This window comes from Pan paniscus, chromosome 19, assembly GCF_029289425.2.
Source record: "Pan paniscus chromosome 19, NHGRI_mPanPan1-v2.0_pri, whole genome shotgun sequence".
Classification (NCBI taxonomy): Eukaryota; Metazoa; Chordata; class Mammalia; order Primates; family Hominidae; genus Pan; species Pan paniscus.
Genome location: NC_073268.2, coordinates 1,324,702 through 1,347,824, shown reverse-complemented (window position 1 = coordinate 1,347,824; position 23,123 = coordinate 1,324,702).

The following is a 23,123-nucleotide window of genomic DNA, read 5'->3' as shown; positions in this document are numbered from 1 at the left end:
TGTGGTGTAGATATTTCCATGTTTATAGAGATAGCAGTGTAGATATTTCCAAGCTTGTGCAGATGTCGGTGTTGATGTTTCCATCTATACACAGATTGCCGTGTAGGTATTTCCATGTGTATACAGATGGCATTGTAGATATTTCCATATTTATACAAATGGTGGTGTAGATATTTCCAAGTTTACACAGAAGACTGTATAGGTATTTCCATGTTTATACAGATGGCGGTGTAGCTATTTCCATGTATATAGAGATAGCGGTGTAGATATTTCCATATTTATACAGATAACGGTGTAGAAATTTCCATGTTTATACAGATAGCGGTGTAAATATTTCCATGTTTATGCAGATCACGGTGTAGACATTTCCTTGTTAATACAAATAGCGGTGTAGTTATTTCCATGTTTGTACAGATAGCTGTGTAGATATTTCCATGTATATACAGATGGCTGTGTAGATATTTCCATGTTTATACAGATGGCTTTGTAGGTATTTCCATGTTTATACAGATGGCGGTGTAGATATTTCCATGTTTATAGAGATAGCTGTGTAGATATTTCCATGTTTATACAGATAGCGTTGTAGATATTTCCATGTTTATACAGATCACGGTGTAGTTACTTCCATGTTTATACAGATATCGGTGTAAATATTTCCATGTTTTTACAGATATCGGTGTAGGTATTTCCATGTTTACACAGATTGCGGTGTAGATATTTCCATCTTTCTACAGATGGCATTGTAGATATTTCCATGTTTATACAGATGACGGTGTAGATATTTCCATGTTTATATAGATGGTGGTGTAGATATTACCATGTTTATACAGATAGCGGTGTAGATATTTCCATGTTTATACAGATGGCCATGTAGATATTTCCATATTTATACAGATGTCTGTGTAGATATTTCCATATGTATACAGATGGTATTGTAGTTATTTCCATGTTTATACAGATGGTGGTGTAGATATTTCCATGTTTATTCAGATGACTGTGTAGATATTTCCATGTTTATACAGATGGCAGTGTAGATATTTCCATGTTCCTACACATGACTGTGTAAGTATTTCCATCTTTCTACAGATGGCATTGTAGATATTTCCATGTTTATACAGATGGCGGAGTAGATATTTCCATGTTTATATTGATGGTGGTGTAGATATTACCATGTTTTTAGAGAGAGCGGTGTAGATTTTTCCATGTTTATACAGATAGCGGTGTAGATATTTCCATGTTTATATAGATAGTGGTGTAGGTATTTCCATGTTTATAGACATAGCGGTGTAGATATTTCCATGTTTATATAGATGGCGTTGTAGAAATTTCCACGTTGATACTGATCGCGGTGTTGGTATTTCCACGTTTATACAGATAGCGATGTAGATATTTCCATGTTTATACAGCTCGCGGTGCCGATATTTATATCTTTATACAGATGGCATTGTAGATATTTCCTTATTCACACTGATGGCAGTGAAGATGTTTCCATGTTTATACAGATGGCGGAGTAGTTACTTCCATGTTTATGGAGATGGCAGTGTAGATATTTTCATGTTTATAGAGATGGCGGTGTAGATATTTCCATGTTTATAGAGATAGCAGCGTAGATATTTACATGTTTTTTCAGATGGCTGTGTAGATATTTCCATGTGTATACAGATGGCATTGTAAATATTTCCATGTTTATACAGATGACTGTATAGGTATTTCCATGTTTTTACAGATGGCAGTGCAGATATTTCCATGTTTATAGAGATAGCGATGTAGATATTTCCATGTTTGTACAGATGGCGGTGTTGATATTTCCATCTATACACAGATGGCCGTGTAGATATTTCCATGTTTATACAGATGGGAGCGTAGGTATTTCCATGGACATGCAGATGGCGGTGTAGTTATTTCCTTGTTTATACAGATAGCTGTGTAGATATTTCCATGTTTTCACATATGGTGGTGTAGATATTTCCGTGTTTATACACATGGCGGAGTAGATTCTTCCATCTTTATGGAGATGGCAGTGTAGATATTTTCATGTTTATAGAGACGGCGGTGTAGGTATTTCCATATTTATAGAGATAGCGGTGTAGATATTTCCATCTTTCTACAGATGGCAGTGTAGATATTTCCATGTTTATACAGATGGCGGTGTAGATATTTCCATATTTATACAGATGTCTGTGTAGATATTTCCATGTGTATACAGATGGTATTGTAGTTATCTCCATGTTTATACTGATGGTGGTGTAGATAATTCCATGTTTATTCAGATGACTGTGTAGATATTTCCATGTTTATACAGATGGCAGTGTAGATATTTCCATGTTCCTACACATGACTTTGTAGGTATTTCCATGTTTATACAGATGGCTTTGTAGATATTTCCATGTCTATAGAGATAGCGGTGCAGATATTTCCATGATTATACAGATAGCGGTGTATATATTTCCATGTTTATACAGATCGTGGGGTAGATATTTCCATGTTTATACAGATACCGGTGTAGATATTTCTATGTTTATACAGACCGCAGTGTAGATATTTCCATGTTTATAGAGATAGCAGTGTAGATATTTCCAAGTTTGTGCAGATGGCGGTGTTGATGTTTCCATCTATACACAGATTGCCGTGTAGGTATTTCCATGTGTATACAGATGGCATTGTAGATATTTCCATATTTATACAGATGGTGGTGTAGATATTTCCATGTTTACACAGAAGACTCTAAAGGTATTTCCATGTTTATACAGATGGCGGTGTAGCTATTTCCATGTTTATAGAGATAGCGGTGTAGATATTTCCATATTTACAGATAACGGTGTAGAAATTTCCATGTTTATACAGATAGCTGTGTAAATATTTCCATGTTTATGCAGATCACGGTGTAGACATTTCCTTGTTAATACAGATAGCGGTGTAGATATTTCCATGTATATACAGATGGCTGTGTAGATATTTCCATGTTTATACAGATGGCTTTGGAGATATTTCCATGTTTATACAGATGACTTTGTAGGTATTTCCATGTTTATACAGATGGCGGTGTAGATATTTCCATGTTTATAGAGATAGCTGTGTAGAGATTTCCATGTTTATACAGATAGCGTTGTAGATATTTCCATGTTTATACAGATCACGGTGTAGTTACTTCCATGTTTATACAGATAGCGGTGTTGATATTTCCATGTTTTTACAGATATCGGTGTAGATATTTCCATGTTTACACAGATTGCGGTGTAGATATTTCCATCTTTCTACAGATGGCATTGTAGATATTTCCATGTTTATACAGATGACGGTGTAGATATTTCCATGTTTATATAGATGGTGGTGTAGATATTACCATGTTTATACAGATAGCGGTGTAGATATTGCCATGTTTATACAGATCGTGGTGAAGATATTTCCATGTTTATACAGATCTCGGTGTAGATATTTCCATGTTTATACAGATTGAGGTGTAGATATTTCCATGTTTTCACATATGGTGTTGTAGATATTTCCGTGTTTATACACATGGCGGAGTAGATACTTCCATCTTTATGGAGATGGAAGTGTAGATATTTTCATGTTTATAGAGATGGCGGTGTAGATATTTCCATATTTATAGAGATAACGATGTAGATACTTCCATCTTTCTACAGATGGCAGTTTATATATTTCCATGTTTATACAGATGGCCGTGTAGATATTTCCATATTTATACAGATGTCTGTGTAGATATTTCCATGTGTATACAGATGGTATTGTAGTTATTTCCATGTTTATACAGATGGTGGTGTAGATATTTCCATGTTTATTCAGATGACTGTGTAGATATTTCCATGTTTATACAGATGGCAGTGTAGATATTTCCATGTTCCTACACATGACTGTGTAGGTATTTCCATGTTTATACAATTGGCTTTGTAGCTATTTCCATGTCTATAGAGATAGCGGTGCAGATATTTCCATGATTATACAGATAGCGGTGTATATATTTACATGTTTTTACAGATCGTGTTGTAGATATTTCCATGTTTATACAGATACCGGTGTAGATATTTCCATGTTTATACAGACCGCAGTGTAGATATTTCCATGTTTATAGAGATAGCAGTGTAGATATTTCCAAGTTTGTGCAGATGCCGGTGTTGATATTTCCATCTATACACAGATTGCCGTGTAGGTATTTCCATGTGTATACAGATGGCATTGTAGATATTTCCATGTTTATACAGATGGTGGTGTAGATATTTCCATGTTTACACAGAAGACTGTATAGCTATTTCCATGTTTATACAGATGGCGGTGTAGCTATTTCCATGTTTATAGAGATAGCAGTGTAGATATTTCCATATTTATACAGATAACGGTGTAGAAATTTCCATGTTTATAGAGATAGCGGTGTAAATATTTCCATGTTTATGCAGATCACGGTGTAGAGATTTCCTTGTTAATACAAATAGCGGTGTAGTTATTTCCATGTTTGTACAGATAGCGGTGTAGATATTTCCATGTATATATGGATGGCTGTGTAGATATTTCCATGTTTATCCAGATGGCTTTGTAGATATTTCCATGTTTATACAGATGACTTTGTAGGTATTTCCATGTTTATACAGATGGCGGTGTAGATATTTCCATGTTTATATAGATAGCTGTGTAGATATTTCCATGTTTATACAGATAGCGTTGTAGTTATTTCCATGTTTATATAGATCGCGGTGTAGTTACTTCCATGTTTATACAGATAGCGGTGTTGACATTTCCATGTTTTTACAGATATCGGTGTAGATATTTCCATGTTTACACAGATTGCAGTGTAGATATTTCCATCTTTCTACAGATGGCATTGTAGATATTTCCATGTTTATACACATGGCGGTGTAGATACTTCCATATTTATACAGATGTCTGTGTAGGTATTTCCATGTGTATACAGATGGTATTGTAGGTATTTCCATGTTTATACAAATGGTGGTGTAGATATTTCCCTGTTTACTCAGATGACTGTGTAGATATTTCCATGTTTTAACAGATGGCAGTGTTGATATTTCAATGTTTATAGAGATGGCCCTGTAGGTATATCCATGTTTATACAGATCGCGGTGTAGATATTTCCATGTTTATACAGATAGCGGTGTAGATATTTCCATGTTTTTAAAGATATTGGTGTAGATATTTCCATGTTTACACAGATTGCGGTGTAGATATTTCCATCTTTCTACAGATGGCATTGTAGATATTTCCATGTTTATACAGATGGCGGTGTAGATATTTCCATGTTTATATAGATGGTGGTGTAGATATTACCTTGTTTATACAGAGAGCGGTGTAGATATTTCCATGTTTATACAGACAGCTCTGTAGATAATTCCATGTTTATATAGATTGCTGTGTAGGTATTTCCATGTTTATAGACATAGCGGTGTAGATATTTCCATGTTTATATAGATGCCGTTGTAGATATTTCCATGTTTATACCGATAGCGGTGTTGGTATTTCCACGTTTATACAGATAGCGATGTAGATATTTCCATGTTTATACAGCTCGCGGTGCAGATATTTATATCTTTATACAGATGGCATTGTAGATATTTCCTTATTCACACTGATGGCGGTGAAGATGTTTCCATGTTTATACAGATGGCGGAGTAGTTACTTCCATGTTTATGGAGATGGCAGTGTAGATATTTTCATGTTTATAGAGATGGCGGTGTAGATATTTCCATGTTTATAGAGATATCAGTGTAGATATTTACATGTGTATACAGATGGCTGTGTAGATATTTCCATGTGTATACAGATGGCATTGTAAATATTTCCATGTTTATACAGATGACTGTATAGGTATTTCCATGTTTTTAGAGATGGCAGTGCAGATATTTCCATGTTTATAGAGATAGCGATGTAGATATTTCCATGTTTGTACAGATGGCGGTGTTGGTATTTCCATCTATACAGAGATGGCCGTGTAGATATTTCCATGTTTATACAGATGGCAGCGTAGGTATTTCCATGGACATGCAGATGGCGGTGTAGTTATTTCCTTGTTTATACAGATAGCGGTGTAGATATTTGCATGTTTTCACATATGGTGGTGTAGATATTTCCATGTTTATACACATGGCGGAGTAGATACTTCCATCTTTATGGAGATGGCAGTGTAGATATTTTCATGTTTATAGAGATGGCGGTGTAGATATTTCCATATTTATAGAGATAGCGGTGTAGATACTTCCACCTTTCTACAGATGGCAGTGTAGATATTTCCATGTTTATACAGATGGCCGTGTAGATATTTCCATATTTATACAGATGTCTGTGTAGATATTTCCATGTGTATACAGATGGTATTGTAGTTATTTCCATGTTTATACAGATGGTGGTGTTGATATTTCCATGTTTATTCAGAAGACTGTGTAGATATTTCCATGTTTATACAGATGGCAGTGTAGATATTTCCATGTTCCTACACATGACTGTGTAGGTATTTCCATGTTTATACAGATGGCTTTGTAGATATTTCCAAGTCTATAGAGATAGCGGTGCAGATATTTCCAGGATTATACAGACAGCGGTGTATATATTTCCATGTTTATACAGATCGTGTTGTAGATGTTTCCATGTTTATACATATACCGGTGTAGATATTTCCATGTTTATACAGACCGCAGTGTAGATATTTCCATGTTTATACAGATCGCGGTGTAGATATTTCCATGTTTTCACATATGGTGTTGTAGATATTTCCGTGTTTATACACATGGCGTGGTAGATACTTCCATCTTTATGGAGATGGCAGTGTAGATATTTTCATGTTTATAGAGATGGCGGTGTAGATATTTCCATATTTATAGAGATAGCGGTGTAGATACTTCCATCTATCTACAGATGGCAGTGTAGATATTTCCATGTTTACACAGATTGCGGTGTAGATATTTCCATCTTTCTACAGATGGCATTGTAGATATTTCCATGTTTATACAGATGTCTTTGTAGATATTTCCATGTTTATATTGATGGTGGTGTAGATATTACCATGTTTATACAGAGAGCGGTGTAGATATTTCCATGTTTATACAGATAGCGGTGTAGATATTTCCATGTTTATATAGATAGCGGTGTAGGTATTTCCATGTTTATAGACATAGCGGTGTAGATATTTCCATGTTTATATAGATGGCGTTGTAGATATTTCCATGTTTATACTGATAGCGGTGTTGGTATTTCCACGTTTATACAGATAGCGATGTAGATATTTCCATGTTTATACAGCTCGCGGTGCAGACATTTATATCTTTATTCAGATGGAATTGTAGATATTTCCTTATTCACACTGATGGCGGTGAAGATGTTTCCATGTTTATACAGATGGCGGAGTAGTTACTTCCATGTTTATGGAGATGGCAGTGTAGATATTTCCATGTTTATAGAGATAGCAGTGTAGATATTTACATGTTTATACAGATGGCTCTGTAGATATTTCCATGTGTATACAGACGGCATTGTAAATATTTCCATGTTTATACAGATGACTGTATAGGTATTTCCATGTTTTTACAGATGGCAGTGGAGATATTTCCATGTTTATAGAGATAGCGATGTAGATATTTCCATGTTTGTACAGATGGCGGTGTTGATATTTCCATCCCTACACAGATGGCCGTGTAGATATTTCCATGTTTATACAGATGGCAGCGTAGGTATTTCCATGGACATGCAGATGGTGGTGTAGTTATTTCCTTGTTTATACAGATAGCGGTGTAGATATTTCCATGTTTTCACATATGGTGGTGTAGATATTTCCGTGTTTATACACATGGCGGTGTAGATACTTCCATCTTTATGGAGATGGCAGTGTAGATATTTTCATGTTTACAGAGATGGCGGTGTAGATATTTCCATATTTATACAGATGTCTGTGTAGATATTTCCATGTGTATACAGATGGTATTGTAGTTATTTCCATGTTTATACAGATAGTGGTGTAGATATTTCCATGTTTATACATATACCGGTGTAGATATTTCCATGTTTATACAGATGGCAGTGTAGATATTTCCATGTTTATACAGATGGCGGTGTAGATATTTCCATATTTATACAGATGTCTGTGTAGTTATTTCCATGTGTATACAGATGGTATTGTAGTTATTTCCATGTTTATACAGATGGTGGTGTAGATATTTCCATGTTTATTCAGATGACTGTGTAGATATTTCCATGTTTATACAGATGGCAGTGTAGATATTTCCATGTTTATACAGATAGCGGTGTAGATATTTCCATGTTTTTACAGATATTGGTGTAGATATTTCCATGTTTACACAGATTGCGGTGTAGATATTTCCATCTTTCTACAGATGGCATTGTAGATATTTCCATGTTTATACAGATGGTGGTGTAGATATTTCCATGTTTATATAGATGGTGGTGTAGATATTACCATGTTTATACAGAGAGCGGTGTAGATATTTCCATGTTTATACAGATAGGGGTGTAGATATTTCCATGTTTATATAGATAGCGGTGTAGGTATTTCCTTGTTCATAGACATAGCGGTGTAGATATTTCCATGTTTATATAGATGGCGTTGTAGATATTTCCATGTTTATACCGATAGCGGTGTTGGTATTTCCACGTTTATACAGATAGCTATGTAGATATTTCCATGTTTATACAGCTTGCGGTGCAGATATTTATATCTTTATACAGATGGCATTGTAGATATTTCCTTATTCACACCGATGGTGGTGAAGGTGTTTCCATGTTTATACAGATGGCGGAGTAGTTACTTCCATGTTTATGAAGATGGCAGTGTAGATATTTTCATGTTTATAGAGATGGCTGTGTAGATATTTCCATGTTTATAGAGATAGCAGTGTAGATATTTCCCAGTTTGTGCAGATGGCGGTGTTGATGTTTCCATCTATACACAGATTGCCGGGTAGGTATTTCCATGTGTATACAGATGGCATTGTAGATATTTCCATGTTTATACAGAAGGTGGTGTAGATATTTCCATGTTTACACAGAAGACTGTATAGGTATTTCCATGTTTATACAGATGGCGGTGTAGCTATTTCCATGTTTATAGAGATAGCGGTGTAGATATTCCCATATTTATAAAGATAACGGTGTAGAAACTTCCATGTTTATACAGATAGCGGTGTAAATATTTCCATGTTTATACAGATCACGGTGTAGACATTTCCTTGTTTATACAAATAGCGGTGAAGTTATTTCCAAGTTTATACAGATAGCGGTGTAGATATTTCCATGTTTATACAGATGGCTGTGTAGATGTTTCCATGTTTATACAGATGGCTTTGTAGATATTTCCACGTTTATACAGATGACTTTGTAGGTATTTCCATGTTTTTACAGATGGCGGTGTAGATATTTCCATGTTTATAGAGATAGCTGTGTAGATATTTCCATGTTTATACAGATAGCGGTGTAGATATTTCCATGTTTATACTGATAGCGGTGTTGGTATTTCCACGTTTATACAGATAGCGATGTAGATATTTCCATGTTTATACAGCTCGCGGTGCAGATATTTATATCTTTCTACAGATGGCATTGTAGATATTTCCATGTTTATACAGATGGTGGTGTAGATATTTCCATGTTTATATAGATGGTGGTGTAGATATTACCATGTTTATACAGAGAGCGGTGTAGATATTTCCATGTTTATACAGATAGGGGTGTAGATATTTCCATGTTTATATAGATAGCGGTGTAGGTATTTCCTTGTTCATAGACATAGCGGTGTAGATATTTCCATGTTTATATAGATGGCGTTGTAGATATTTCCATGTTTATACCGATAGCGGTGTTGGTATTTCCACGTTTATACAGATAGCTATGTAGATATTTCCATGTTTATACAGCTTGCGGTGCAGATATTTATATCTTTATACAGATGGCATTGTAGATATTTCCTTATTCACACTGATGGCGGTGAAGATGTTTCCATGTTTATACAGATGGCGGAGTAGTTACTTCCATGTTTATGGAGATGGCCGTGTAGATATTTCCATCTTTATATAGATGGTGGTGTAGATATTACCATGTTTAAACAGATAGCGGTGTAGATATTTCCATGTTTATACAGATCGTGGTGAAGATATTTCCATGTTTATACAGATCTCGGTGTAGATATTTCCATGTTTATACAGATAGCGGTGAAGATATTTCCATGTTTTCACATATGGTGGTGTAGATATTTCCGTGTTTATATACATTTCGGAGTAGATACTTCCATCTTTATGGAGATGGCAGTGTAGATATTTTCATGTTTATAGAGATGGCGGTGTAGATATTTCCATATTTATAGAGATAGCGGTGTAGATACTTCCATCTTTCTACAGATGGCAGTGTAGATATTTCCATGTTTATACAGATGGCCGTGTAGATATTTCCATATTTATACAGACGTCTGTGTAGTTATTTCCATGTGTATACAGATGGTATTGTAGTTATTTCCATGTTTATACAGATGGTGGTGTAGATATTTCCATGTTTATTCAGATGACTGTGTGGATATTTCCATGTTTATACAGATGGCTGTGTAGATATTTCCGTGTTCCTTCACATGACTGTGTAGGTATTTCCATGTTTATACAGATGGCTTTGTAGCTATTTCCATGTCTATGGAGATAGCGGTGCAGATATTTCCATGATTATACAGATAGCGGTGTATGTATTTCCATGTTTATACAGATCGTGGTGTAGATATTTCCATGTTTATACATATACCGGTGTTGATATTTCCATGTTTATACAGACCACAGTGTAGATATTTCCATGTTTATAGAGATAGCAGTGTAGATATTTCCAAGTTTGTGCAGATGGCGGTGTTGATGTTTCCATTTATACACAGATTGCCGTGTAGGTATTTCCATGTGTATACAGATGGCATTGTAGATATTTCCATGTTTATACAGATGGTGGTGTAGATATTTCCATGTTTACACAGAAGACTGTATAGGTATTTCCATGTTTATACAGATGGCGGTGTAGCTATTTCCATGTTTATAGAGATAGCGGTGTAGATATTTCCATATTTATACAGATAACGGTGTAGAAATTTCCATGTTTATACAGATAGCGGTGTAAATATTTCCATGTTTATACAGATCACGGTGTAGATATTTCCTTGCTTATACAAATAGCGGTGTAGTTATTTCCATTTTTATACAGATAGCGGTGTAGATATTTCCATGTTTATACAGATCACGGTGTAGTTACTTCCATGTTTATACAGATAGCGGTGTTGATATTTCCATGTTTTTACAGATATCGGTGTAGATATTTCCATGTTTACACAGATTGCGGTGCAGATATTTCCATCTTTCTACAGATGGCCGTGTAGATATTTCCATGTTTATACACATGGCGGTGTAGATACTTCCATATTTATACAGATGTCTGTGTAGATATTTCCATGTGTATACAGTTGGTATTGCAGTTATTTCCATGTTTATACAGATGGTGGTGTAGATATTTCCCTCTTTACTCAGATGACTGTGTAGATATTTCCATGTTTTTACAGATGGCAGTGTAGATATTTCAATGTTTATTGAGATGGCACTCTAGATATTTCCATGTTTATACAGATCGCGGTGTAGATATTTCCATGTTTATACAGATCGCGGTGTAGATATTTCCATGTTTTTACAGATATCTGTGTAGATATTTCCATGTTTATACAGATAGCGGTGTAGGTATTTCCATGTTTATAGAGATAGCGGTGCAGGTATTTCCATGTTTATATTCATAGCGGTGTAGATATTTCCATGTTTATATAGATGGCGTTGTAGTTATTTCCATGTTTATACCGATAGCGGTGTTGGTATTTTCACGTTTATACAGATAGCGATGTAGATATTTCCATGTTTATACAGCTCACGGTGCAGATATTTATATCTTTATACAGATGGCATTGTAGAGATTTCCTTATTCACACAGATGGCGCTGTAGATGTTTCCATGTTTATACAGATGGCGGAGTAGTTAGTTCCATGTTTATGGAGATGGCAGTGTAGATATTTTCATGTTTATAGAGATGGCGGTGTAGATATTTCCATGTTTATAGAGATAGCAGTGTAGATATTTACATGTTTATACAGATGGCTATGTAGATATTTCCATGTGTATACAGATGTCATTGTAGATATTTCCATGTATATACAGATGACTGTATAGGTATTTCCATGTTTTTACAGATGGCAGTGCAGATATTTCCATGTTTATAGAGATAGCGGTGTAGATATTTCCATGTTTGTACAGATGGCGGTGTTGATATTTCCATCTATACACAGATGGCCGTGTAGATATTTCCATGTTTCTACAGATGGTGGCGTAGATATTTCCATGTACATGCAGATGGCCGTGTAGTTATTTCCATGTTTATGCAAACAGCGGTGTAGATATTTCCATGTTTACACAGATGGTGGTGTAGATATTTCCGTGTTTATACACATGGCGGAGTAGACACTTCCATCTTTATGGAGATGGCAGTGTAGATATTTTCATGTTTATATAGATGGCGGTGTAGATATTTCCATATTTAAAGAGATAGTAGTGTGGATATTTCCATCTTTCTACAGATGGCAGTGTAGATATTTCCATGTTTATACAGATGGCGGTGTAGATATTTCCATATTTATACAGATGTCGGTGTAGATTTTCCATGTGTATACAGATGGTATTGTAGGTATTTCCATGTTTATACAGATGGTGGTGTAGATATTTCCATGTTTATTCAGATGACTGCGTAGATATTTCCATGTTTTTACAGATGGCAGTGTAGATATTTTCGTGGTTATAGAGATAGCGCTGTAGATGTTTCCATGTTTATACAGATATCGGTGGAGATATTTCCATGTTTATACACATAGCGATGTACATATTTCCATGTTTATAGAGACAGCGGTGCAGGTATTTCCATGTTTATACGGATGCGTATGCAGATATTTCCATATTTATACAGAGGGCTGTGTAGATATTTCTACGTTTATACAGATGGCAGTGTAGATATTTAAATGGTCCTACACATGACTGTGTAGGCATTTCCATGTTTATACAGATGGCTTTGTAGATATTTCCATGTTTATAGAGATAGCGGTGCAGATATTTCCATGTTTATACAGATAGCGGTGTATATATTTCCATGTTTATACAGATCGTAGTGTAGATATTTCCATGTTTATACAGATACCGGTGTAGATATTTCCATGTTTATACAGACGGCAGTGTAGATATTTCCATGTATATAGAGATAGAAGTTTAGATATTTCCATGTTTGTACAGATGGCGGTGTTGATGTTTCCATCTAGACACAGATTACCGTGTAGGTATTTCCATGTGTATACAGATGGCATTGTAGATATTTCCATGTTTATACAGATGGTGTTGTAGATATTTCCATGTTTACACAGATGACTGTATAGGTATTTCCATGTTTATACAGATGGCGGTGTAGATATTTCCATGTTTATAGAGATAGCAGTGCAGATATTTCCATGTTTATACAGATAGCGGTGTAAATATTTCCATGTTTATACAGATCATGGTGTAGATATTTCCATGTTTATACAGATACCGGTGTAGATATTTCCATGTTTATACAGACCGCAGTGTAGATATTTCCATGTTTATAGAGATAGCGGTGTAGATATTTCCATGTTTGTACAGATGGCGGTGTTGATGTTTCCATCTATACACAGATTGCCGTGTAGGTATTTCCATGCGTATACAGATGGCATTGTAGATATTTCCATGTTTATAGAGATAGCAGTCTAGATATTTCCATGTTTATACAGATGGCGGTGTAGATATTTCCATGTTTATAGAGATAGCGGTGTAGATATTTCCATATTTATACAGACAACGGTGTAGATATTTCCATGTTTATACAGATAGCGGTGTAAATATTTCCATGTTTATACAAATCACGGCGTGGTTATTTCCATGTTTATAGAGATAGCGGTGTAGATATTTCCATGTTTATACAGATAGCGGTGTAGATAGTTCCATGTTTACACAGACTGCGGTGTAGATATTTCCATGTTTATACAGATAGCGGTGCAGATATTTCCATGTTTGTATAGATGGCGGTGTTGATATTTCCATCTATACACAGATGACCGTGTACATATTTCCATGTTTATACAGATGGCAGCGCAGATATTTCTATGGATATGTAGATGGCGGTGTAGATATTTCCATGTATATACATATAGCGGTGTAGTTATTTCCATGTTTATATAGAGAGCGGTGTAGATATTTCCATGTATGAACACATGGCTGTGTAGATATTTCTATGTTTATAGAGATGGCGGTGTAGATATTTCCATGTTTATACAGATAACTTTGTAAGTATTTCCATGTTTATACAGATGGCGTTGTAGATATTTCGATGTTGATAGAGAGAGCAGTGGAGATATTTCCATGTTTATACAGATAGTGGTGTAGATATTTCCATGTTTATACTGATCACGGTGTAGATATTTCCATGTTTATAGAGATGGCAGTGTAGATATTTCCATGTTCATAGAGATAGCGGTGTTGATTTTTCCATGTTTATAGAGATAGCTGTTTGGATATTTCCATGTTTATACAGATAGGGGTGTAGATATTTCCAGGTTTATAGTGATGGCGGTGTAGATATTTCCATGTTTATAGAGATCACGGTGTAGATATTTCCATGTTTATACAGATCGCGGCGTAGATATTTCCATGTGTATACTGATCGTGGTGTAGATATTTCCATGTTTATAGAGGTGGCGTTGTAGATACTTCCATTTACATAGAGATAGCGGTGTTGATTTTTCCATGTTTATAGAGATAGCGGTGTGGATATTTCCATGTTTATACAGATAGGGTTGTAGATATTTCCATGTTTATAGAGATGGCGGTGAAGATATTTCCATGTTTATACAGATCACGGTGTAGATATTTCCTTGTTTATACAAATAGCGGTGTAGTTATTTCCATGATTATTCAGATTGCGGTGTAGATATTTCCATGTATATACAGATGGCTGTGTAGATATTTCCATGTTTATACAGATGGCTTTGTAGATATTTCCATGTTTATAAGGTAGCGGCTTAGATATTTCCATGTTTATACAGATCATGGTGTAGATATTTCCATCTTTCCACAGATGGCGGTGTAGATATTTCCATGTTTGTACAGATTGTGCTGTAGATATTTCCATGTTTATACAGATAGCGTTGTGGATATTTCGATGTTCATGCAGATGGCGGTGTAGATATTTCCATGTTTACACAGATAGCGGTGTAGATATTTCCACGTTTATACTGGTAGCGGTGTAGAAATTTCTATGTTTATACAGATTGCGGTGTAGATATTTCCATCTTTCTACAGATGGCAGTGTAGATATTTCCATGTTAATACAGATGGGGGTGTAGATATTTCCAGGTTTATACAGATGGCGGTGTAGATATTTACATGTTTATGCAGATGGTGGTGTAGATATTTACATGTTTATAGAGATGGCGGTGTAGATATTTCTATGTTTATAGAGATAGCGGAGTAGATATTTCCATGGTTAATGAGATGGCGTTGTAAGTATTTCCATGTTTGTAGAGATAGTGGTGTTGATATTTCCATGTTCATACAGATCGCGGTGTAGATATTTCCATGTTTATACAGATAGCGATGGAGATATTTCCTTGTTTATACAGATAGTGGTGTAAATACTTCCAAGTTTATACAGATAGCGGTGTAGATATTTCCATGTTTATACAGGTAGCGGTGTAGATATTTCCATGTTTATACGGATGGTGGTGTAGCTATTTGCATCTTTCCACAGATGGTGGTGTAGATATTTCCATGTTTATACACATCGGGCTGTAGATATTTCCAAGTTTATACAGATAATGGTGTAGATATTTCAATGTTCATGCAGATGGCGGTGTATATATTTCCATGTTTATAGAGATGGCGGTGTAGATATTTCTATTTTTATAGAGATAGCGGTATGGATATTTCCATGTGTATAAAGATGACGCTGTATATTTCCATGTTTATAGACCTAGAGGTGTATATATTTCCATGTGTATACAGATAGAGGTGTAGATATTTCCATGTTTATACTGATGGCAGTGTTGGTATTTCCATGTTTATACAGATAGCGGTGTAGATATTTCCATGTTTATACAGCTTGCGGTGTAGGTATTTCGGTCTTTATAGAAATGGCAATGTAGATATTTCCATGTTTGTAAAAATAGTGGTGTAGTTATTGCCGTGTTGATACAGATGGCGGTGTAGATATTTCCATATTTATGAAGATGGCGGTGTAGATATTTTCCTGTTTACAGAGATGGCCGTGTAGATATTTCCATGTTTATAGAGATGGCGGTGTAGATATTTTCCTGTTTATAGAGATGGCCGTGTAGATATTTCCATGTTTATACAGATGGCTGTGTAGATATTTCCTTGTGTATACAGAGGGCAATGTAGATATTTGCATGTTTTAAGAGATGGTGGTGTAGATATTTCCACGTTTATAAAGATGACTTTGTAGATATTTCCATGTTTATAGAGATAGCGGTGTAGATATTTCCATGTTTGTAGAGATAGCGGTGTAGATATTTCCATGTTTATACAGATGTTGGTGTAAATATTTCCATGTTTATAGAAATGACGGTGTAGATATTTCCATGTTTGCACACAAAGCGGTCTACATATTTCCATCTTTGCGTAGATTGTGGTTTATGTATTTCCATGTTTATTCAGGTATCGGTGTACATATTTCCATGTTTACACAGATATCTCTGTAGATATTTCCATGTTTACACAGATAGCATTGTAGATATTTCCATGTTTATAGAGATAGTGGTTTAGATATTTCCATGTTTATACAGATAGTGGTGTAGACATTTCCATGTTTATAGAGATAGCAGTATAGATATTTCCATATTTATACAGATAGCGGTGTAGATGTTTCCATATTTATACAGATAGCGGTGAAGACATTTCCGTGTTTATACAGACAGCGGTGTAGATATTTCCATCTTTATAGGGATAGCGGAGTTGTTATTTCCGTGTTTATACGGATTGCATTGTAGAAATTTGCATGTTTATACAGATAGCATTGTAGTTATTTCCATGTCTATACAGATAGCGGTGTAGATATTTCCATGTTTATACAGATGGCAGTGTATATATTTCCATGTTTATACAGATGGTGGTGTAGATATTTCCATGTTTACAGAGATTGCGGTGCAGATATTTCCATCTTTGCACAGATTGCGGTGCAGGTATTTCCATCTTTACACAGATAGCTGTGTAGATATTTCCAAGTTTACACAGATAGCTGTGTAGATATTTCCATGTGTACACAGATAGCGTTGGAAGTATTTCCATATTTACACAGATAGGGTTGTAGATATTTCCATGTTTACACAGATAGCGTTGTAGATATTTCCAAGATAACACAGATGGCTGTGTAGATATTTCCATGTTTACACAGATAGCATTTTAGATATTGCCATGTTTATACAGATAGCGGTGTAGTTATTTCCATGTTTATACAGATAGCGGTATAGTTATTTCCATGTTTATAGGGACAGCGGTGAAGATATTTCCATGTTTATACAGATGGCTGTGTAGATACTTCCATGTTTAAAGAGATGGCAGTTTATATATTTTCATGTTTATAGAGATGGTGGTGTAGATATTTCCATATTTATGCAGATGACTCTGTGGATACTTGCATGTTTATACAGATGGCGGTGTTGATATTTCCATGTTTATAGAGATAACGGTTTAGGTATTTCCATGTTTATAAAGATAGCGGTGTAGATATTTCCATGTTTACAGAGATAGTGGTGTAGATATTTACCTATATGTACATATAGCGGTGAATATATTTCCATGTTTATACAGATGGCGGTGTAGCTATTCCCATGTTTATACAGATGGCGGTGTAGATATTCCCTTGTTTACACAGATAGCAGTGTAGATATTTCCATGTATATACAGATATCGGTGTGGATGTTTCCACGTTTATACAGATAGCGGTGTAGATATTTCCACGTTTTACATATAGCGGTGTAGACACTTCCATCTTTATACAGATAGCGGTGTAGATATTTCCATGTATACACAGATTGCGGTGTACATATTTCCATGTTTACACAGATAGTGTTGCAGATATTTCTATGTTTATAAAGATAGCGGTGTAGATATTCCCATGTTTATACAGATGACTGTGTAGATATTTCCATGTTTGTGTAGATTGCGGTGTAGATATTTCCATGTTTATGCAGATAGCGGTGTAGATATTTCAATGTTTATACAGATAACGCTGTAGTTATTTCCATCTTTGCACAGACTGCGGTGTAGATATTTAAATGTTTACTCAGACAGCGGTGTAGATATTTCCATGTGTATAAAGATGGCGGTGTATATATATCCATGTTTATGCAGATGGTGGTGTAGATATTTCCATGTTTATAGACATGGCGGTGTACATATTTTTATGTTTATAGAGATAGCAGTGTAGATATTTCCATGTTTATAAAAATGGCGGTGTAGGTATGTCCATGTTTATAGAGATATAGGTGTAGATATTTCCATGTTTATACAATTAGTGGTGTAGATATTTCCATGTTTATAGAGATAGTGGTGTGGTTATGTCTATGTTTATAAAGATAGCGGTGTAGATATTTCCATGTTTATACTGCTCGCGGTGTAGCTATTTCCCACTTTATACAGATGGCAGTGTAGGTATTTCCATGTTTATGCAGATAGTGGTGCAGGTATTTCCATGTTTATACATATAGCAATGTAGGTATTTCCATGTTTATAGAGATGGCAGTGTAGATATTTCCATGTTTATACAGATGGAGGTGTAGATATTTCCATGTTTATACAGACGACTGTGTAGATATTTCCATGTTTTTACAGATGGCCGTGTAGATATTTCCATGTTTATACAGATAGCGGTGTGGCCATTTCCTTCTTTATAGAGATAGCAGTGTAGATATTTCCATGTTTATAGAGATGCCTGAGAGGATAATTGCATGTTTATACAGATGGCAGTGTAGATATTTGCATGTTAATACAGATAGTGGTGTAGATATTTCCATGTTTATACAGATGACTGTGTAGGTATTTCCATGTATTTACAGATGGCGGTGTAGATATTTCCATATTTATAGAGATAGCCATGTAGATATTTCCATGTTTATACAGATAACGGTGTAGACATTTCCATGTTTATACAGATAGCGGTGTAGATATTTCCAAGTTTACAGAGATAGCAGTGTAGATATTGCCATATTTATAGTGATAGCCGTGTAGATATTTCCATGTTTATTCAGATGGTGGTGTAGATTTTACCATGTTTATGCAGATAGCCGTGTGGCTATTTCCTTGTTTATACAGATGGCAGTGTAGATATTTCCATATTAATACAGATAGCGGTGTAGCTATTTCCATGTTTATACAGATGGCGGTGAGGATATTTCCATGTTTATGAAGATAGTGGTGGAGATATTTCCATGTTTATACAAATCACTGTGTAGATATTTCCATATTTATACAGATGGCGTTGTAGGTATTTCCATGTTCATACAGATGGCGGTGTAGATATTTACTTGATTATACAGATGGCGGTGTAGATATTTCCATGTTTATACAGATAGCGGTGTAGATATTTTCATGTTCATGCTGATGGCGGTGTAAATATTTCCATGTTTATTCAAATGGCGTTGTAGATATTTCCATGTTTATACAGATAGTGGTGTAAATATTTCCATGTTTATACAGATGGTAGGGTAGATATTTGCATGTTCATATAGATGGCGGTGTAGGTATTTCCATGTTTATACAGATAGCAGTGAAGTTATTTCCATGTTTCTAGAGATGGTGGTGTAGATATTTCCTTGTTTATTCAGATGACGGTGTAGATATTTCCATGTTTATAAAGACAGCGGTGTAGATATTACCATGTTTATGAAGATGCCGGTGTAGATATTTCCAAGTTTATACAGATGGCAGTGTAGATATTTCCATGTTTATATAGATGGCAGTGTAGATAACTCCATGTTTATACAGATAGCGGTGCAGATATTTCCACGTTTTTAAAGATGGTGGTGTAGATATTTAGATATTTATACAGATAGCGGTGTAGATATTTCTATGTTTATGCAGATAGCGGTGTAGATATTTCCATTTTTATACAGATAGAGGTGTAGATTTTTCCAGGTTTACACAGATAGCGGTGTTTATATTTCCATGTTACAGCGATAGCGTTCTAGATATTTCCATGTTTATAGAGATAGTGGTGTAGATATTTACATGTTTATACAGATGGCGGTGTAGATATCTCCATATTTATAAAGATAGTGGTTTAGATATTTCCATGTTTATAGTGATGGCGATGTAGATATTTCCATGTTTTTAGAAATAACGATGTTGATATTTATATGCTTATGAAGATACTGGTATAGATATTTCCTTGTTTATACAGATAGCGGTGTAGACATTTCCATGTTTATAGAGATAGCGGTGTAGATATTGCCATGTTTATAGTGATAGCGATGTAGGTATCTCCATAATTATAGAGATAGCCGTGTATGTTTTTCCATGTTTATACAGATGTCGGTGTGGATATTTCCATGTTTATGAAGATAGTGGTGGAGATATTTCCATGTTTATACAAATCACTGTGTAGATATTTCCATATTTATACAGATGGCATTGTAGGTATTTCCATGTTCATACAGATGGCGGTGTAGATATTTACTTGTTTATACAGATGGCGGTGTAGATATTTCCATGTTTATAGAGATAGTGGTGTAGATATTTCCATCTTTATACAGAGGACGGTGTAGATATTTCCCTGTTTGTAGAGATAGCGGTGTAGATATTTCTATGTTTATACAGAGAGCTGTGTAGATATTTCCATGTTTATACAGATAGCCGTGTAGATATTTCCATCTTTATAGAGATAGCGGAGTAGTTATTTCCATGTTTATACAGATAGCGGTGTAGATATTTTCATGTTCATGCTGATGGCGGTGTAAATATTTCCATGTTTATTCAAATGGCGGTGTAGATATTTCCATGTTTATACAGATAGTGGTGTAAATATTTCCATGTTTATACAGATGGTAGGATAGATATTTGCATGTTCATATAGATGGCGGTGTAGGTATTTCCATGTTTATAAAAGAGCAGTGAAGATATTTCCATGTTTGTAGAGATGGTGGTGTAGATATTTCCTTGTTTATTCAGATGACTGTGTAGATATTTCCATGTTTATAAAGACAGCGGTGTAGATATTACCATGTTTATGAAGATGCCGGTGTAGATATTTCCCTGTTTATACAGATGGCAGTGTAGATATTTCCATGTTTATATAGATGGCGGTGTAGATAACTCCATGTTTATACAGATAGCGGTGCAAATATTTCCACGTTTTTAAAGATAGCAGTGTAGATATTTAGATATTTATACAGATAGCGGTGTAGATATTTCTATGTTTATGCAGATAGCGGTGTAGATATTTCCATTTTTATACAGATAGCGGTGTAGATTTTTCCAGGTTTACACAGATAGTGGTGATTATATTTCCATGTTACAGAGATAGCGTTCTAGATATTTCCATGTTTATATAGATAGTGGTGTAGATATTTACATGTTTATACAGATGGCGGTGTAGATATCTCCATGTTTATAAAGATAGTGGTTTAGATATTTCCATGTTTATACCGATGGCGGTGTAGATATTTCGATGTTTATACAGAGGGCGGTGTAGACATTTCCATGTTTTTACAGCTGGCGGTGTAGATATTTCCATGTTTATTCAAATAAAAGTCTAGATATTTCCATGTTTATACAGATAGCGGTGAATGTATTTCCAGGTTTATAGAGATAGCGGTGGGGATATTTCCACACATATACAGATCGTGGTGTAGATATTTCCATGTTTATATAAATAGCGGTGTAGGTATTTCCAAGTTTATAGAGATAGTGTTGTAGATATTTCCATGTTTACAAGATAGAGGTGTAGATATTTCCATATTTGCACAGATAGCTGTGCAGATATTTCCATGATCATACAGATAGCGGTGTACATATTTCCAACTTTACACAGATAGCGGTGTAGATATTTCCATCTTTGCACAGATTGTGGTGCAGATATTTTCAAGTTTATAGAGATGGCTGTGTAGATATTTCCTTGTTTATACAGAAGGTTGTGTTGATATTTCCATCTTTATAAAGGTAGCGGTGTAGATATTTCCATGTTGATACAGATGGCGGTGTAGATATTTCCATGTTTATACAAATGACGGTGTAGTTATTTCCATGTTTATTCAGATAGCCATGTAGATATTTCCATGTTTTTAGAGATAGCATTGTAGATATTTATATGTTTATACAGATAGTGGTGTAGAGATTTCCATGTTTATACAGATAGCGGTGTGAATGTTTCCATATTTTTACAGAAAGCGTTGTAGATGTTTCGATGTTTATAGAGATAGCGGTGTAGATATTTCCATGTTTATACAGATAACGGTTTAGATATTTCCATGTTTATACAGATAACGGTATAGGTGTTTCCATTTTTATACAGGTAGCAGTGTACATATTTCCATGGTTATAGAGATAGCTTTGTAGATGTTTCCATGTCTACACTGATAGCGGTGTAGATATCTCCATTTTCATACAGATATAGTGGTGTAGATACTTCCATTTTTATACTGATAATGGTGTAGATATTTCTCTGTATATAGAGATAGCGGTGTAGATATTTCCATGTTTATAGAGATGGCGGTTTAGATATTTCCATGTTTATACAGACAGCAGTGTAGATGTTTCCATGTTTATAGAGATAGCAGTGAAGATATTTCCATGTTCATACAGATAACGTTGTAGGTGTTTCCATGTTAATACAGGTAGCAGTGTATATATTTCCATTCTTATACAGAGAGCGGTGTAGATATTTCCATGTATATACTGATGGCGGTGTAGATATTTCCATGTTTATACTGATGGTGGTGTAGAAATTTCCATGTTTATACAGATGGCGTTGTAGATATTGCCATGTTTATACAGTTGACGGTGTAGAAATTTCCATTTTTACAG